The sequence below is a fragment of the Mus caroli genome, unplaced genomic scaffold (genome assembly GCF_978045245.1).
Source record: "Mus caroli unplaced genomic scaffold, Mus_caroli_1 scaffold_5, whole genome shotgun sequence".
Taxonomy (NCBI): domain Eukaryota; kingdom Metazoa; phylum Chordata; class Mammalia; order Rodentia; family Muridae; genus Mus; species Mus caroli.
Window position 1 is genome coordinate 139,947,528 of NW_028227260.1, and position 15,669 is coordinate 139,963,196.

The window sequence follows — 15,669 nt, forward strand, 5'->3', positions numbered from 1 at the left end:
CTGAAACACTACTGAGGCTTAAAATATAATCTTGGAGCTTTCTTGTTTACATGACTGAATGCTTTGAAACCCATTAGAACATGCATTCTGATCCTTAAATGCACGAGCTAGAAAAGAAACAAAAAAAAGGAGCTTGTCAAATCAACTACAACCACCAGTCTAATAAAACTGAGTCACATCCAAATGGGCTGTACTTACACTACCCTCCCATTCTGGGGAAAATTTGGCCAGGGGAGGTAGTGTGAGTCATCACCTGGTTTGTTTGACATATGCTTCCTTCCATAAATTGGGAATGGCAAGAAGCACAGTTCTTTGGGCTTGCCTTGGAGAAAGAGTTATCGCAGCTTTGCCTGAGAAAAATTGGGTGTCTGGTTTGGAAAGAAGAGATTGAGCCTGTGTTTTGACTTTAGATGTCGGTAAAGGGGGAGAATAAATAGACAGATCCAAACAAGGAACATTGGTAAGTACCATTTTCAGAGAATTAAGAAATGATAAGTGTGTGTGTGTGTGTGTGTGTGTGTGTGTGCGTGTGCGTGTGTGTGTGTTTTCTTTTGAGGCATAAGTGTTATTTAAGAAAAATTGGGGGCTGGAGAGATGGCTCAGCCATTAAAGACTAGGCTTACAACCAAAAAAGAAAAATTGGGGGTGTTAAAATAAATTGGCAGCTACTTCATGAAATGGGCTTTTTTACTTAGCAAAAGTGTTCTTTATATGAACAAATGAAAATAGAAGGGGGCATGATTTGTAGTTAGCAAAAAGATTTGTCCCAAGGATGGTTAAATTTGCTTAATTTTTATAATTGTCTTTAAAAGAAATGTGTTTGACTTAGGAATTCTCTCTTGGGGCCCTTTGCTGGGAGGGAAGAGAAGCTTATGCACCTCTCCCATCTGCAAGCCTCTGTGGAGCTGTACAGAACGAAGCTTAGAATGTGCAATTGTCCAGGAGACCGTCAGAAGCGGGATGAGCAGCTCATTTATAGTTGAACTGAGTTTTTAAACTCAGCCTCTGCTTTGGGATTATTTTTTAATACATGCCAGACGTTCTTCTGATTCCCATCTTGGCTGGGTTTCAGCTCCTTCTTTGACTGGGTGAGGCTAGGGTGTTACTTGTTTTAAAGCTCGAGTTGTCGCAGCCGGGGTATTTTCTGTTTCGGCTTATGACCACCACCCCCCTTTTCCTGAATGAGTGTCCTTTGTATAACCCCAGTAATTCAGAAATTCTACAGGCATAGGGACTGCCCTGTCATGTGACTTAGGTACTAGGTGTTGGTTGTGATTGGTCAGCTGCTAATTGTCAGGTCCCTATAAGAATTCCCGTGTTAGGCGACTATCCACTCTCCACTCTCCTGCTGGCTACTGCTCATCAGGAGCAGGATGGGGGTGGGGACTGTCCAATGATTCCTCTGTGTGATAGATGACCAAGTGGCTGCAGTCGTGGGGGTCTACACACCAGTGCAAGATTGTTTGTAGCTGATTTGATCAAACTCTGGCTTCCTGAACTGGTAACTGTTACTTTAATGCAGCTTACTGATTAAACTGAGAAAAATGTAGCTGAAAATGTGTGCCAAGAACTTGTGTGGACTTATTCCCTGTCCCCCTTTTCCCTTTTGTCTGATTCATTTTGTCACAGGAATGAAATGCAGATAACTCGTTAGCAAACTTTTGTGGGAAAAAAGTGCCTTGTGGGATCAGAACAAAGCCGTTTTATAATCAGATTTACCAAGCTGAGAAGAGGGAATTTCAGCAAATGGAAGCTTCAGCTTTCTGTCACCAGGAAACACTGCATTATCCAGAATCGGTAAGTGAAAAATGGCATTGTAACTAATAGATATCATATGGTGTGTGGGAGAATTGCAAAATTGTTCACAGACCCCTAACAAGTGTGTAGAACAGAGAATATATATATATATATATATATATATATATATATATATATATATATATATATATATTTTAAAGGTAGGGATTTTAAAAGCAGGCAGCCCTATGGTATAACATAAAAGCTGAGAAGTTACCAGGTAATTAACAAAACGAGATGTGTGTTACTAGCTCAGCCAAACATATGTAATAGAACTAGATCTTACTTTTTGAACATGGTTTCCTTTTCAGTGGGACAAAGCATGAAATCAAAATGGGCTGTTTGCTTGAGTTGCTACATTAACTTTCCATGGATAGAGATTTGCATTCAGTCTGACTAGCAAGTTGAAATTTGAAGAAATACTTTCAGAATTAGTCGGTTCCTTCGCTTCCCCATTGTGTCAGATTTTATCTAGATCTTTACAAAATGAAAGTAGAAGCAGTGTACCAAAAAAATCTGATTGTGAATGGCAGATTATGGTGGTCCTAGAATTTGTTTTGCATTCATGTCATGATTTTAAGATTGTTCTGTTTGATTACAGTTCTGTTCTTGTTTTGATAAAGCAAAAGGGTGCTGATTTCCATACAGTTCATAACTTTTTAAAGATGGTAATGAGCAACTAACTCTTAATGGTGTGATACCCGTGTGTCTGCCTGTCTTTCTTTCTCTGAAACCTGAAATTCAGTTTTCTTGTTTTGAATCTGAGCTGCTCCTATTCCAGAAAAAGACAGTAAAGCTGTGACTATCTGTGTTCCAAAAGACACTGAGATAGCAGTTTTATATTAGTGTGAATGTTTGACTTCTCTGAAATAAGATTGCATAAAGGTTGTGCCCAACAAGCATATTAGGATAGTAGGTGGCTGCTTGATTTTTGTCTGTTTCTTTTTGGTCAGTAGTACTAATCATGTGATATATACTTACTAAGAGTTAGATGGAAATATTTTAAGTGTCAGTAATTATATAGGTGTTCTGGGCAATCTCCATTTATGAGTATAAACATGCAATTATGACATGAATAGAATTGGGCTTTGAGTTATAAAGGATATAATATTATTTATTTTGCTTTAAGTAGCCCCAACTAAATTAAAAGTTAAATGTACATTCTTCACTTCTGGCTCCCACTCTGTTCCTTTTGGAATCATAAAATTTCCAGCTTAAAAAAAGAACGCCATAACAGGATAACAGAGCTGCGGGTTTCTGTTAGTTGAGTGTGCTGCAGATGGGAAGAGAAAGATGAATATGTTGGAATCTGTAAATTGTGCCCCCTTACACACACCCTTTAAGGGTTTGAAGATCATTTTTCTTAGGGTAATAGCTCCCAAGACTTTAGTTTCAATGAAAAGACAAGCATGGCTGTGAAGTGCAGATCTAGCTGCAAATTTGTGTGAATGTCACATGTCATTTGGCTTAATTAAGGTGTGCCCTCCTGACACACATGAATTTATAGGTTTGAGAAGGAGACAGAAAAATCGAGAGAAAACATGATAGTATTTTTAGCTAATTTTTATCCTACTGTTAGTGTATGTTCAGTGAATAATAATTATTTTCACCTCTGTATTTCATCTAAATGCTTGGATAAAAAACACAGTAATTTAATATTGAGCTAAATACATGCAGGATAGGAAAAAGACTATATGAAAACTTCAAATGTTCTTCAAACATTTAGAAGCCACTGCCTTGAGTGATTAAAAATAGGATATAATATAAATGGAAATAGTAAATGCTAAGAAGTGTGTCCTAGAAGAATAATCCAAAAGCTTCATCTTTAAAATTTAGTTTGTCATTCTTTGTTCTGAGTTTCTTATTTTTAAATGTACATCTAAAAGCATTGCTATGAATTATCTCCCAGAGTTACTGAAGGTATTGCTATTTTGGCATGTTTGGTCTTTGTGGATTTTCAAAACAACAAAGTGAAAGAAGCCATTTGAGAGACATATCTCAATCATTTCTACCCAATAGTATTTGATAAGTGTACTGTACACCTTCAAAATTTGATGTGTGTGTGTGTGTGTGGGGGGGGTGGTGGGTGTAGGTGTGTGTGTAAGCTTACTTTGAAGGTGGGTCTTAAATCAACAACAGCTATTTGTTAGAACCCAGATAAGCCTCGGAATGTGGTTCTCTGGCAACCGAGTAGTTAGGCATTGAAATGTAGCTTTAAGGTTTCAGTTCATAAATGGCATTCAGATCTCCTGCTACAGTGTCATTGAGTAGAAGGCTAACAAGAAGGGGAAAACCATGAAGCATTATAATGATCTCCATTTTTTCGGGCCTTCTTGACTTGCTTTTGTATACAGGATTACCGTGGAAGTGGGAAGCATAGGCCTTGAAGGAAGCCGTACTTTAGTACAAAATCAGTATGTGAAAAATTGGGAGAGATAAGTACCAACATATGGAGTAATGAGTAAAAGTCAGCTTCCACAAGGCTCTGTATACCATTTATCCAGGGCTGACCAGCCGTGAGAAGAACATCTTGAACCAATTATTGTAGGCTCTTGAAGAGCTGCAAATATTTCCTTCAAATGCAATGTGGAGAGAATTCCTTTGGTAGCAGCAGAATGGCTTACCAGTTTGCTATAGCATTTATTTCTATCCCTACTCCCCCTGAGAACAACTACAGAGGCTTTGGTGTTCTTATGAGACACATGCTTTCCAAACAACTGTTCATTTGCCATTTCCTAGTTTTGTCTTCTTTTTCCTATGGAATAAATAGGAGTATATTATTAAGCAGTCAGTCATAAGCCCTAAGCATTTTATCTTACATTCAAAATTTACTTTTAACATTCTTTAAAAAGAGACTAAGAGGTGTTTATGGAATGAATTGGCAAGCTGAGAACTTAGGAAACACAGTATCAGAGCAAGAAAATGTTTAGACTCATATGTACCATAGATTAATTATGCACTCTTCCATTTTCCATGCCTGAAGGTATTTTCTATTTCACAATGGTTTTAGCAATTTATTTTGTCACTTGTACCTTGAGAATTAGTGAAAAAAAGATTTCAGTTGAAGTTATTCCTTACTTCATAAGTAGAAACCTGGCAATTCTTCTAAAGTCCAAATGATTCTGAAAAGTTAAAAAAATGTTCATGTCACAAAATGATGGAAAGTTCTGACCTGAGCTTACATGAGTCCACTTGTAGTCTTTATTTAGCTCACTAACTCTGTACATTTTATCAGAGAAATATCCATGTACTTGATTCTGGAATACAGCACCAACTTTCCCTGGAGTTATGTATGTATGTATGTATGTGTGTACATTAAATAGTCACTCTCCTTATAAACATTTATAATAGCATGAGTGTTGGAGTGCCAGATAAGGCTTTTTGACTCTTGAATTAACATTTATTGAACTCGTGATATGTGTTAGATATTTTTCTAAATATATCCCTGTCATCTCGTTCAGTGCCAACCAGTTCCTGATAGTTACCCAGGAGATAGGTCTTAATATATAATGCTTTACATGTATTAACTGTAAACCAGTATGATTGTTACTTCTTTTTACTGTAGAGAAAGCAGTACACAGAGAAGTGAAACTAACTGCCCAAAATGACATAGAAAGGAAATAATGGAGCCAGGATTTGCAAGCACTGAAACTAGACTGAGTCAAAGGGGTGTGTCACCCGCTTTCTGCATTCCTGCTTACCCTATGCCTAGTGTCATGTGAAGGTGATAGTGATATCACCACTCTGGTCATTAACAGGGTCCACTCCTCCTCTGTGTGAAATGTTTGTTCACAGGTTTGTGGTGGAATGGACTATGGGAGTTTCAGGGATCCAAGCTCCATCTTGATGAGTCAACCTGGCTTTATTAATTGAGAAAAATTAAGACAAAAGAAATAACATTTTGTTTTCAACTCCAAAGTAATTTTTGTATACAATTACAAAAAGTCCTTTCATATTTATTTTCTGGAACTTTATACCCAGACAGGTCTAGGCTGTTAAGGGAGAAAGGGACACCTTAGAGGGAGTAACACTCTGACACAGGAGTCATGCTGGGCACAGTAAGTGCCTTTGGGAAATCAGGCAGCCCAGGAAATTGAACTGCATTATTGAATCTAGAAAAGATTTCTAACAGTGCTTCTCAAAAAACACAAAGAAAAGATGTATAAGCTGGCTCTCTGGTCCCTATGTTTCTAGTCATTAAAAATAAGTTCTTTCTAAACTTCCCAGTTTATGTCCCTGCTCCTCCGTCCCTGCTTAGTGATTCAGCAGTTACTTCCTGTTGGCATGTTGTGCAGTTTATGTCCTTGCTTGCCATTTTAGTCAACCACTTCTGTTATTGTTGGCCTTGAACACACTTAAAGATTTCTGGATCTATATTTTGATCTCTGTCTTCACCTTAATTTCCTTATGTTCATTTCAAAATGCTATTGACAAGAAAAATGTTGGTGACTTTTTTTTACTGTTACATACTATTTTTTAGAGTAATAGTTTTGTAAAACTTATTTCTCCTAAACAAACTGTTTAGGTTACATGGTCGAAATTTGGAGGATAGGTGTTTTTATTCAGATGAAAAAAACCTAACCAGTTTTGAATGTAGTTATTGTATATATAAGTTATCCCATTTATTTTCTTGATATCAGGAAGAATAAGAGTTAAAGAGGGTATGCAAAGTAATTCTATTTTGTTAACTACTTTCAAAGATGAGCAGCTGAATTAGAACATATATTTCATCTAAAATATCTTACACTTATCTAGTAAACTACCCTGATTTTTTTGAAAAAAAAAAGATCAATATAAAACAATTGCTATACAGACTATATATTTAAAATGTCAGTAATTTAATCTTAGCATCTGCTAGCTCAACTTCTTAGGGTTCCAAGCTGTAACTTCTTCTCTTACTCCCCATTTACTATACATTTATTATACATTCTAAAGTATTTAGGCAAATTTAAGATATAAAGAATAGTACACGTGTTGTTAACTGTAAACTATGTTATGTAAATACATTCCTACTGCTTATTTCCTTTAGTTTTTCTGAAGGAACACATTTGATGCATACAAAAGTTGAATTTGATGTCTTTGTAAGTCAGCATAAGAGTCAAAACATTTGCTTTTCTTAGCTATTGTAAATAGCTATTCTAAGTAGCACCTATTTTGTTTAAAATCGCTTTAAAATATTAATCTAAATATAGTAAGTAATAACTTTATATGTAAAAAGTAATGTAGCTCTTCTGAGGTATAGGGTGGAAATATCTCTAATGAAGGCCAGGCTAAGGTTTCATTTTAAAGCATATCCCCTTATTTCCATGAAAAAAATTGATTTCCTGAAGTAACTGTGTGTTCTTCTAGAGACTTTGACCTTGCTTTTAATGTTATTGAGATTTTTCTGCTTTCAACATTTTTTAAAATGGATAAAATATTTTTTAAAAAGATAATCCATTGGTACCCCCACAACACACACACACACACACACACAAAAACACTAGAGTTCTTAACTAAGAAAAGTGGGTAGCCATGCTTTGCTGCTTGCATTCATAGATCTGAATACCTGCATACAAAATCATCTCCAAATCTGAACTATTTATTTTGTAAGAGGCCCAAGCTTATGGAACAAGTGTGCTTGTGTTTTCAGTTTACTTTGCCCCTTGGTAGTCGAATGAGTCTGTTAGTTTCTCTAAATCACAGAGCCTGGATAGTGAGTTATGTCACCTTATACTTGGACCTGCATAAAAAGTACATTAGGGAACCTGGAGTAATGGTTCTCTACTCACTTGTATTCCCCAAACACTTTCAGCTTAGTTCCAGGTCTATGTGTTTGTGGTAAAATGTATATGACTGTTGGCATGGCAGATTAACTAAAATAACAAAAAAAGAAGAAGAAATTGACTACCATTCATTGAACATTTAGCGTGTTTTGGGTAGCTGCTATTGTAGGTAGTCAAATGACATTGATCTGTGGGATCCTCATATCAAGCTGTTGGTACTATTGTTTTGTCATAGATAAGAGTCCTAAAGCACAGAGAAACAGAGGAACTTACTTTGGGCCACTTGTCTGTTGTAGAAACAAAATCTGAATCCAAATAGGCTGTTGGCAGAACAGATGGGAGTAATTTGGGTCCAAAGGCAGAGTAAAAGTTGGCTGAAGCCAAAAGTTTCAGTAGTGATCATCTCAATTCTGTTGTAGAAAGTGTAACATCTTACAGGCCCGGGCCTGTCAATACTTAAATACACATTTGACTTTTTCTGCTTCTTATTTCACAAATCAGTGGGAACTGTCTTAGTCACTGGTATTTTATGAGTTTGAATTAGGCCACTGAAATCCAGGAGGGGGAATTCCTTGTTTTCAGTTGATCTAAAGCACTAATGAATTTACTCATCTAACTTCCCCTATTTTTTCCTCTCAAGTTTTCACTTGAAGGTGGGGGTGGAGGGAAGAATTATATGAGCACTTCAATCGTTGGGTGAACTTTTGGTAGAAAGGTACAGGGAGGAGGGAATCTGTATTCATGAATATGTTTCCTTTGCCTCCATCTAGTTCTGAAGGCTTTCTATAGGAACAGCTTAGAAGCAACCACCAGTGCCCATGAAAAACAAAACTTCCTGTTTGTTCCAGGAGTTTAGTTTCATATTATGGAAATGCAGCTTGAAGTTTGATAACTTCCTCTCACTGTAAATGCTAAGAATTCAGTGTAGAACGCAGGTGAAGGCTGCCTACCCAAGGCCATGGATTTAAAGGACTTGGAAATCTCTAAAATGTTTCATTGTTCTTGAACTGATCCTACCTCTAGGAGGACATGCTAATAAGGCTTCCCTTCATTCCATTATTTTTTTCTGTTCATTCATTCATCCTTATTTTCTCTTATTCAAGCTCTTCCTGAAGAAAGAAAGACAGAAAGAAAGGGATAGACTAATAGTCTATAAAATGGGGTTGGGGAGAGGAGTATCTGTAAGCTATAAACTTACTTTGTCCCTTTTCCCTCAGTAAAGGTCTTTTATTTGATACTTGTCATTCGGGGGCTACTATACCTCTCACAGACAGACACACAATATTTAAACATTTTCTGTCAATCAGATTCCTTGCTTAAATGGAGAAGAAAAGATTTGTGAGGGAAAACTATGCAGCAAAAATGGCTGGATGGACCCGCTTTTATGGCTAAATTATAAATATGATTTCATACCACTTAAACTTTCAAATCATTTCTATACAGAAAAGTAAATGTTAACAGAAGCCTCCCTAAAGATATCTTAGAAAATAGTTTAAATAAAAAGAATTCTCAGAAGAAAGAGAACTGCAATGGACACATGAAGATGGATTATTTAGGAAGCTGCTTTCCATAGTAAAATGCTTCTCGAAGGTAGGAGGTAGTTACTAAGTAGAAGAGGGATATTACCAAGGATATGTGTGATAGTCATAGGTAACCTAAAGAGGCGAACCTCCATTACACTGTATAAACCTAGGGTGGGTACAAATTGTAGGAGGTTTTCCTTTCGTAAAATGATGGTTTCATGATTCTAGTTATGATGATGATTATGAAGCTTCTAGTAAACAAAGACAAAGGAGCTCAATGTAGGTAGTTCTTCCTATCCTGTGTATTCAGAGAGGTGAAGAGCTTGACTGTTTAGCAGTGCCATATTTTTAGTTATGTTTACCTGTAATTCTCTTCTCATGCAGCATGTCTTTGAACATTTTGTTTATAACTTGAATCAGCTTAGGGTTTTCATTAATTATGTTCTATATTCAGTTCTCTCTAATATATATATATGTATTTAAACATAATTATGTTTCTCACAATTTAGGAATTGTTAAAGCATACTGACTTTACAACTGGAGACAAAAATGGAACCTAAGAAAATAAAATCAGCTGGGAAGGGTGTGAATTCATATATCTTTTCTCTTAAAGTTGTTTTGAAAAGTAAGTACTTGCCATTCCTTATTGTTTTTGTTTTGTTTTGTCTTTGTAATCTGATACTGAAAGCATTGATTTGTGCATAAAGTATATATAGTTACTGTCATCTGGGAGTTTGCATTTTAAGTGACATGGCATGGGTAAGAACAGACATAAAACATATACACACCATTATATAGACAACTAGACTAGATCTGGCCTGACAACAAATGGGGCTTGATATTCATAGATCTTACCTGAGTGGATGTTATTTCATGATATCTGAACCCTTATCCAAACTCTATATCATCTGGCCTGACTAGCTAGTGATGTGTTCCTGTTAACCTTTATATTCTTGTTTAGCAAGGGTCCCATCTGCATAAAAGAGTTACTTCTTTTGTCATTTTGGTTTGGTTCAGCTGGGAGGGATAGCATCATTGCTTCAGGCTGAAACTGACTAATCTGTTTCACTTGTGAGTAAGGAGAAACGAATACTTTGAGAACAGTGTGGTGTGGGGGAGAAAGGACACAATTGCTGCCTTTCATCCTTCCCTGACCTGACTCAGGATCCCAGTGTGGAAATGGGGTTCTTAGGACTTAATGAGCACATTTATTTCCTTGGATGAGTTGCATAGGGAACCAAGAGGAAGATGAAGAAATGGACATGTAGGAAGTAGGGAAGTCCTAGGGGAGTGAAGAACCCGCTGCTTTCAAGCCCAGGTGTCAGCCCTTTATTCTCCCTGGTGTCTGGGACATGCTGTCCCACCCCTGCTTCCATCCTATGAATCAAGTGACTGCTTAGAACTGAGCACCACTTTGCTGAGTAACTGAGGAGGGTGAGGAATTCAAGAATGGCCTTTTAAGGCACCATTTTGTATGAATCATCCTGTGTACATCTCTCTACTGAATCTACTTCTAGAAATAGAGAACTGGTCTACGGCCATACCACCCTGAACACGCCCGATCTCGTCTGATCTCGGAAGCTAAGCAGGGTCGGGCCTGGTTAGTACTTGGATGGGAGAAATAGAGAACTGCCTTCTTGTCTTGAAGACAGCAGCATACATTGTCTGTAAGCATTGTGTTGTGCTCACTCCTTCCTCCGAGGCCTAATCTCCTGACCTTGGTCCTTCTTGTTTGTTCCCTGAAATTTCCCTCTCCTCCCATGTAAATCCAGACAACTTTCTGCCTGCATTCTATTTCTGCCTTTGAATTGAGTCTCTTCGAAACAATTGTGTGGTGGCTGGGCACTGCAAAATGAGTCAGTTCCTACAGTTTGGTTACAAGTTCTCAAAAAGTATTTCAGAATGTGGATGTGGTCAGCAGAGTCATTTTCCAGGCATCTAAAAGGAAACCCACATCAACTGTAACAATTGAGCTCTGACCGGATGGTGCCATACAACAGAACCAAGGCCTATTTTCCCTTAGAGCAATGCCTAGAACCATACACGAATTTATCTGCTCCTAACACATCTTCAATGGAAAGTCTTGTTCTTGTTTGCAGGTCACATTTTATTTGCCACCATTTGCAAAAACAATGTGACACAGGTTTTAACCTTATTTACTTTTGGATGTTGGTCTGAATTTGAATAGGAAAAATTATTAATTATTTTTGTAAACTAGAATCAGTGAGACTAGAGTATGATTAGTAGACGACTTGAAGTATGACTTATGGATGAAAAGTGGGTAATTTTTCTGAGGAATAACCAAGGGGCACTTTTAGATATCATGTAGTACATAGGATTACCTCATTTCCTAATTATGTTCTGGATCTTTCAGCGTTGGTCATATAAATAATTAAATTCTTTTCAAGCTTTGAAGGTGTTTCAAGCTAATCAACAACAGAATATTTTAGCTTAGCATGGGCTTTAGAAAAATCTTTTGTGGCTATGTATTTACTTGTGTACCACAAGTTCTATAAAATCTGATTGAGCTGGTCTTCAACCATTCATGAAAACTGATGACATTTTCAATAATTAAAAAAAAAAAAAAGCAAGATTAAAACATGAGCAAAGGATCTCCACAGACCCTTCACAGAAGAAGATACCCATATTGGAGATAAGTGCATGAAAGTGTTCTACATCAGTATTCATTGGGGAAATATAAGTAATAACTATATACTGTTTGAATGGCTGAAATGTAAAAAGACTGACCAGCAAGTAGAAGTTGAAGATGCAGAGATTTGGGGCTCTCAGTGACATTTAGGAAGAAATGTGAAATGGCAGAAACAATTTAGAAGACAATTTAGCAATTTCATAAAATGTCAGACACATACTTACCATGTGACCCAGATGTCCTATTTAGAGAGACAAGAAAGCAATGTTGTATGTGAATGCCCATAGCAATTTTATTAGTTATAGTCAAAAACCAGAAAAGCACAAATGTCCAACTGCAAGTTAATGGGTAAACAAATCAACAGTGTACCTCAATGGATACTGCTCAGTAATGTAATGTTACTACTTTAAATAAAAGGAAGAGCCCTTACTTATGAGAACATACTCTATGTAATTCTTCTTACATCAATTTCTAGAAATGCTTTGTGGAAATTGCAGGAGTGATTGTATGAAGTGGCAAACAGAGGGGTGGGTAGCAAGAACTCAGGGTTGCAAAAGGGTAAAAGGAAACCAGATCTAGTCAATAATTTCACTTTATTATTTATGTCGATGTTTCATGGGTGATTCTGTTTTGCAAACTTCCCAATCATCTAATTTAATTATGTGTGGTTTATTGTGTGTTGGTTATTTCTCAGTTTTAGAAAAATCGGAAGAAAACAAGCTATCATTGTTACAGTAGATAGAGGGTTTAAAAATGTCCCTATTTGGCAAAATCAAGATTATCCTGTCTTTGGAAAGTAAAACTTGTTAGAGTTTTAATGATTTGAGTATTGAAATACCGAACTTCTAGTGTAGAAGACCAAACAAAGTTGAACAGTGAATATAATCTGTAACTGTCCTATCTCTCATTACTCCTTGTCATTTAAATTCATTTTCAGGAAGTGTTTCTTTCCCCCAACACTGGTGGAACAGCCATCTGCTGGCTTTATAAACATGAACTTACCCACCACTGTAGGGCTTGCATGCAGCAAGGCTGCAGCTTCTGAAGCTAGCCTGAAGTTATATGGTATCTATCTCATTGTGTACAAGCCTTTCCTTGCTCACATGGATCAGAATTGTTTTCTTTTGTTTGAAGAGTAAAGGGGCTCAGAAAGGCCAAGCTGTTTCCTGAATCACGGGAAACCTTGTGTTTCTTTCTCTGGTCAGAATTGTCTCCATTTTCTCTAGCTACTTGCTACATACACCTTGCTATTTTCCCAAACTTGTATCAGTGACTATTTGATCAAGACTCTTAGCTCACTGATCTTTAAGAGTTCTTTTTATATATGTAAAAGCCCTAAAAAAAAGACCCCTTGTAAGCCTCAGTTTCCCCATCTATAAACAGATAATACCACAAGTGCTTAGTTTTCAAAGGTTCTTATAAGATTTGGAGACTCAGAGAAAGCCCAGCTCTATGTACATCAGCATTGCCTGTGTAATTACCCACATCAGTCTGTATTACTGGAACAGTACTGAGTAAAGACTAGAGTGGACACTCTGGGACATTGAAAGTGAGGGACATTGAAATGGTAGTCTAATTCCATGTTGTACCCTATGGCTTTATTCAAAACTGGAATATAACACAGTGAATAAAATCCTGTAATTATTTCTAGCTCTTTCTAAATGGATACTAAATAATAAATAATTGGCTGACAATGACTCACAAAGCCATAGGTGAAGGCAGGTACTGTTTGAGTTTTTCTCCTGGAAAATTGGTCCATGTATTGGTATCCTCCTTTCTCACCTGGCGTATGTTGATAGCATATTTCTTCTTCAGGTACCTGTCACTTTCAGTGTTCCTCGCTATCTCTTTTACGTTTTCTCCTATTTGGTTTTGAGGAAATTGCCTCCAGAGAACTTCTTACATAATTTGCTACCCAAACTTGTTGATGCTCATGTGATAAACTCTACAGGGACCAAGTACTCTGAGATGGTACTTAACAAACATGTATTGAGCGAGTATGTGAAGAGTTCTGTGGGCAAGCAAATTTAAGACTCGGAGAGGAAAAAACAATAGTCTGCCTGTCTGCTAGGTTTCTCAGAACCTTTTTTATTTAGAGGGAAATAATGCTGTGTGCATTTTTTTCAAATGTAGTAAAGTCAAAGAACTGTGGGGTTGTTTGTGTTTGTTTTTGTTTTGTGGCTTGTATCCTGGTTTAGAGCTCCAGTAGAAACACTGTTTTGTAGCTTCTTTGGTGTACTGGTAAATAACAGTTTTCCTAATTTGCTTTCTGTTTTTTCCTATTCTCATGTTGAAAACAAAACACAGCTTGTTTTCTCAAATCTTGAGAGGTCTTGTCTCTTAGTGTTGTGTCCATGTTTGGAGAATCACTCAGCTGTGTTTTAGCTTGAAAAACATTAGGGGCTATATTAATAAAGGTGAACAAGGAAGGTAATATTCTGTCTGGAAATGAAACTCAGTCAGTGAAAAGTCTGTTCCTTTGTTTCATTTTGGCCAAATCATCTGCTACTGCTTGTTTATCATTTATGATTCTGTTCTTTGCCAGTTTTTATAGGGACAGGAAGAAATGTGGTGATGGGCATGGCAGCTCCCAACAGTCTGTGTAGGATTTCTGTATTATTACTACCACTGTTAAAGTTGGAAAGTGAAAGAATGGCCATGTCTGGGACTTTTTTTTCCACTTTGTTTCCAAAACTACAAAGAGTTTGATCGTCTGAATAAGGTTTACAAGAGAGAACTTGTCAGAAAATGAATAGTTATTTCCCATGAAAACCTGAGACAGTCTTTATACCATAGGAAGCAGGAGAATAAACTTGGACTTTGGGACCTGGAGCCTAAACTTCAGCTGTGGAAAAAATACAGAGCCTTCTGTTGGGAGAGAAGTAGCTTGCTATAGATGCCAGCACCTCACACATGATAGGTAGCCACTGAGCTACATCCCTTCCCTCTTAACGCCTCTCCTTTTTAACTGATAGTTACATTCCTGGAGCATATTGGCAGTCCCCCCAACCCCACCTCACTTTCAGCTAAGTCTTTCAAGGCATACCTCTTCTGGCCCCTTCTTTCACAGAAAGAGGAACCAGATTTCCCCTGTGTTACTTACCATCAATTTAAACAGCATTTTTATTCCTGTCATTTCCCCCTTTCAACCTAGTAATGAAGTTGGCCACTGTTTCTCTGCACAGAAAGAAAGACTTCTTTCCTTTTTCTCTTGCCTTCCTCCAAGCTTAGGGATAGTCCTTGCTTTTTTGTGTGTTCTGGACTCTAACCTTTTCTAACTTTTTAAATTATGCCCACAAAAATTACTTTCCTCCCTTCCCAACCTTTCAGATTTTCTCCACCTGGTAATCCTCATCTTCTACAGAGCCATTCAAGAAGCTGATGTCTCTACTGAGGAACGTCAGGGCACTTGTCTTCTCCTACCTATATATCTAGTTTTGTTGTAGTGGCTGACATTCCCTGTAGTTCGTCACTAGTAGTGACCCTTTTTAGTATCCTCTTTCCTTTTTATATTGTATATTGTATAGTATAACAATAAATGATCTCCAGTTGAAAGTAGATCTTTCAATTTTTTTTTAAATGTTTACCTCTTGTGTGTGGTACATAGGCCAGAGGTCAATCATCAGTGTTGTCTTTGGGTACTGTCCACCTTGTTTTAAGACCTTGTCTTGTTGGAACTCATCAATTAGAGGAGGCTCCCTGGTTAGCAAGCCCAAAGAATCCACCTGTCTTCATCTCTCTCTCAATTGCTATTATTATAACCAAACACTTTGTTGTATGTTTTTCCAACTTTGGTTCCGTGAACCAAACTCACATCCTCCTGCCTTTATGGCAAGCACTTTAGAGAGTTTTTAAAATAGCTTCCCAGCCCTACCCTTCTCAATTGTTAACTTTGAGTTCTGACTCACTTCGTGGTGTTTCTCTAAGTAATTGT

The 15,669-nt window shown here is 37.2% G+C and overlaps 1 long non-coding RNA gene across 1 annotated transcript in view; it reads left to right on the plus strand.

Moving 5' to 3' along the window:
* LOC110286196 (uncharacterized) overlaps positions 1-10,097 on the plus strand; it is a 72,361-nt gene extending 62,264 nt beyond the window's left edge. The window contains exons 4-5 of the long non-coding RNA XR_003835720.2: positions 1,630-1,797; positions 9,595-10,097. This is a non-coding gene — a long non-coding RNA (uncharacterized LOC110286196). The remainder of the gene's footprint in view (positions 1-1,629; positions 1,798-9,594) is intronic.
* The last annotated feature ends 5,572 nt before the right edge of the window (positions 10,098-15,669 follow it).